The following is a 5,124-nucleotide window of genomic DNA, read 5'->3' as shown; positions in this document are numbered from 1 at the left end:
TTCTGTACAAAAATAATAACAACAACAATAGAACAATTATATTTCATTGTAAAGAATGATTATGTAAGCTTCAAAAAAAAAAAAAAAATACACCGATATTCTACAGGACATTCCCTCCTTCAGCATAAAAAATATGGAAGGAACATCAAACTACCTAAAAGACCATGCAAGTAGAAGCAAAATATGAGAAACTCTAACAAATAAGCACCGTTACACGTTTGAAGATAATATTACTATTAGACAAGCTCTACTGGTTTTGACAAAAGCCATATCAGACAAAAAATAAACTTTGTTATCATGACATGATATGGTCTCAAGCAGCAGATGCAGCATGAAAAACTTGTTACATGGCAAACCCTGTCCAAATATGTCATATACTAAAATAAGCATGTGGAATTTGTTCCACCCCAATGTCCAACATCAAGTAATGCACACATGATTTCCAACAAATCGGGTCAGGTTTTGTTGAGTTATCAAGGAGACACCAGGATCCATACTTCACTAAATAAAGCCTTATCCCAACAACTTGAGGTTTACTACAATAAAACTTTTTCACAGTTCTGGCCTACAGATATATATATGCTCGACTTTCTTTTCTTTTTTTCCAATCCTTTGAGCTATTCACATTTCAGTCTTTCCAATTATCCTATTTCCATCAAGTTGGACCAATTTAAACAACTCTGATTTGCTAACTTGACCAATCAGTAGTCCTCATCTGTTGCAGCCAATCATGTACCAAAATACGCTTAGTATACCATGTCAGGTCTTCCCTTGTTGCTGCTAGGACAGGGCCAACCAGTCTTATTTACAAAAAGTATATAGATTAACAAATAACGTTTATTTACATGTGATTATTTTAAAGCACCATTGAATTTTTGTTTTTTACTGTTTATATTCATAATTTGGAGTCCTTTTTTGTTCTTCCTTTTGTCAGGTGACGGAAACAACGGATTTTGTCGCGGCAGAGATTGTTTCCTATAATAACCTTTACAAACCATTGAGGCAATCGAGAAGACAATTTGAAAATATCATAAATCCAAGTTTCAACTAGGGATATTAATTCAAAGAAAAAACACAAAATCATGTTCTAGGCTAGAGGAAATAATCATGGCATGCATGTCAGCTATTTTTAATTAAAGACGTCTCTAAACCATTTCTATCTAGGCACTAAAAAGATTGAAAGATCAAATTAATCCTCCAACACCCATGTCAATTAGAGAACAACTAAATCTCTTCATGATGAATGAAAAGGACGTAACAATTATTCTTCACAAATACTACTACTGAAGAATTTGATGTCCTTTTTTTTGTCTCTAATATATGATTCTACAAAACTCCAATATTTTATTTCCAGCATACGCGCCACAAACAGCATTTAGTGATGCAGAGAAACAATAACAGGCCCTTACGTTGATATTTCATAGTAGACCCTAAAGTTAGATCTGGCTAAACCAATTATGCATATAAAGCTTCATTTGAATTTAAGAGTCCACAATGCCTATAGAGCTCATATATAGTGCAGAAAAAGGAAAAGTACATTCACCTTCCAATTTCAGGATAACAAGATTATCTTCATAGAAGGTGATCAAGAAAACTGAACTCAAGCTGCCTACTCAGTAGATCCTTATACACTCCATCTCTGTCCTGACCATCCCATACGGTGCAAAATGGCCTCCACCAGGAGCAAGTGAGCAACCTACTCAGAGCATCTCCGACTGCTTGGTTAATCAACTTACTGACTGCCAATAGTATCAAAGGGGCCTTTTACTGTTCTGAACCTGAATCAAACAACGAAATAATTCATGAAGCACATCACTTAATCATCATATTAAGACTGCTACAGTAAATGAAAATATGATATAGCCTTTAGATACTGAAGAAAACTCCCTATATCAGGCCTCTAACCAACATAAGAAATATTCTGAGAATAGGATGGTTCCATGGCCATTAGCCTCAAAATAGATCCCAATATCATACTCAGTTGCTTTCTCGTGCAAGTATTTGACTCCTGCAGGAGTAAACACAACTTCTAAGCCCAACATTTTGAGGTAATCTGTTTATCCTCCATTTGCATATGCTTTCTATACAACACCAAGACGCGCATGATAACTACTGTTCATATTTTTCACCACCCTCCTTGCTGAGTGTTTAGTTGCTCCTTGATGAAGATAGCAAACAAAGATAATATCTTGTCACCATAACAAGATCAATCTTATTGCAACTTTTTGATGGAACAGAAAAATATACCAGTTGATCAGCATCCCCATCCAAACAAACACACCTGAAATACTAAAACCAACAACGAAATCAAACCCCAAACCAGATCAGTCATTTTCCTACTAAGCACCAAAATACTTAACTAACTGATAAAGTTTCAAGTTTGATTTGTGTCAAAGTCAACTTAGAATAAATGAATACCATTATTGTATAGTTTACAATCAAGAATAATTTTTTTATAAGTAGTTGACAATCAAAAGCAGTAATGGGGGACCTTGCGAAGCGAGAGGAGGATCTGGGGAGGAGGGAGCGTTGGTCTTCGTTCATCATTAAACATGCAAAGAATTTAGTGTACATTCATTGTATCGATTTAAAGGAATATAAGGGGATCCTGATACTAATATCTAGGACTAAGGTTTTATTGCAAAGTGTTATGAAAGAGATATAACACTAAATCATGTGCCTTCATTGTGCAGATATCTTAAAAAAGGTTTCCAAGCGTTTTGCGTATGTTTAGCTTTCAATTGAATCAAAGCTTTGTTTCTTGTTGTAATGATTTTTCTGCCGTTGCATTTTGCAGTTCACACTAAACCGAAATTCCAACCAAACCCAATTGCATAGAACCAAGAATATGATCAAAATCTCGCAATTTGCAAAAGCAGCAAACTTCATGCTCAAAAGGATTTTATCAAACACGTAGAAGAGATAACATATGAAAGTATATAAAAGGAAACAAATTCAAAAGCCGGCGACATCAAAGGAATGGGTCTTACAGAGAAAATCTCCTTTTCATCAAAGGAATGAGCCTCACACCCGAACTGAACCGAAAATTCCCTTACGCCCAGGTTGTTCCTACAACACCACAAACCCAATCACTTACATCCAGGTTTTCCTCTAATTCCTCTCCTTTTGGAGCAACCAAAGTGTTGGAAGTTGCCTTGAATTAATCAAGCCATGAATCCCACATGGGTCAAATGGTTGGTGGAGTTCACCAACCAAGCCGTCAAAGCAATAGTGAAAGGTTGTTGCACCAACCAAGCCGTCGGATGAATAGTGCATGGTTGTTGCACCAACCATTGTCACCAACCATTCTCACCAACCCTTGTGCTCCTATATAAGGAAGGCTGCAGAAGAGAGTAAATCATCTCTGAATCCCTTAAAAGAGATCCCAAGGAAGAGCTTCTTCAATGTAAGGAAGAGAGAAGAGAGCTAGGGAGGGGAGGGGATGGGCAAGAAAGTGAGTGTTTTGTCCTTAATTCAATTATCACTTGTATTGAGATGAGCGTGTGAGGCTTTTCTCTGGGTAAAGTGTATTTTGGTGGTATGGGCATGTACTGTGAGTTGTAAAAATTTGCTCATAGTGGAACTCTCTTGTTGGTGGACGTAGGCCAGATTTTGGGCTGAACCACGTAAACTCTTTGTGTACAGGTGCGATTGGTGTGTGTTTCTCGTGTGTTTTCCTTCCAAACTTGTCTTTCACATAAAGGGCTGGTGGGAAATTGGTTGCTAATTATTATCAATTTCCTAACAATTGGTATCAGAGCAAGGTTGCGGAGAAATGCAGTCCTTGAAGTTTGGGATTGAAAGGCTTGACGGAGTGTGGGAGTACTGTCCACAGATGGAGTATGGAGCACTGTCTACGGACGAAGTGCTGTTCAAGGACGGAGTACGTAGCACTGTTCACAAGCAAAGGTACTGTTCATGGAGATACTGTTCACGAGGCACTGTTCACGGAGTACTGATCAGAAGTACTAGATACATGTGTTGTTCAGAGGTTAAAGAAAGGAGCAGGTTCGGCAAGTTGCTCCAAAAACGCTAATATTGTTTCTCTCATTACAGAGAAAGATGATGATGCTCTTTGATAAAGGCATGTACATCCTCTAGCATAACTGCTAAAAATGTCAGGATAATGGATGTGTTCTATTAGCGGGTCCACAATTGCATACGGGACATTGGTTTGGTCTTTGATGTCAGGTATGTGGTGGAAAAGGGTGTCGATGGCTGATGAACTTCCGAGGGAACCAAACATGGAAGTTGCACCATATTTTTCAGCAGGATTTTTTCGACATGTGCCGGAAAGGAAAATTCTTAGAATGGTTTAAATCTAAGTGCATGTGCTCTTTATGGTGGAGCATGATAATTCTTGTAGAATTATGACTGTTGGTGTAGATAGTGTTTTGTACGACATCCCAGGGTGTGGGGATGGGCATCGGTCAAGATGCGGACCTGAGGTCTCAGGTGGAGGTTGCAAAATTCAAGTCATGGTAGAGATTGTAGCAACTTGATGGAATTCAAGTCAAGGTGGAGATTGTTGGAAGTTGCCTTGAATTAATCAAGCCATGAATCCCACATGGGTCAAATGGTTGGTGGAGTTCACCAACCAAGCCGTCAAAGCAATAGTGAAAGGTTGTTGCACCAACCAAGCCGTCGGATGAATAGTGCATGGTTGTTGCACCAACCATTGTCACCAACCATTGTCACCAACCATTCTCACCAACCCTTGTGCTCCTATATAAGGAAGGCTGCAGAAGAGAGTAAATCATCTCTGAATCCCTTAAAAGAGATCCCAAGGAAGAGCTTCTTCAATGTAAGGAAGAGAGAAGAGAGCTAGGGAGGGGAGGGGATGGGCAAGAGAGTGAGTGTTTTGTCCTTAATTCAATTATCACTTGTATTGAGATGAGCGGGTGAGGCTTTTCTCTGGGTAAAGTGTATTTTGGTGGTATGGGCATGTACTGTGAGTTGTAAAAATTTGCTCATAGTGGAACTCTCTTGTTGGTGGACGTAGGCCAGGTTTTGGGCTGAACCACGTAAACTCTTTGTGTACATGTGTGATTGATGTATGTTCTCGTGTGTTTTCTTTCCAAACTTGTTTTTCACATAAAGGGCTGGGGGAAATTGGTTGCTAAT

This window comes from Corylus avellana, chromosome ca3 (genome assembly GCF_901000735.1).
Source record: "Corylus avellana chromosome ca3, CavTom2PMs-1.0".
In the NCBI taxonomy this organism is placed as follows: domain Eukaryota; kingdom Viridiplantae; phylum Streptophyta; class Magnoliopsida; order Fagales; family Betulaceae; genus Corylus; species Corylus avellana.
The sequence above is the reverse complement of the archived record's forward strand: the minus strand, read 5'-3'. Positions refer to the sequence as shown.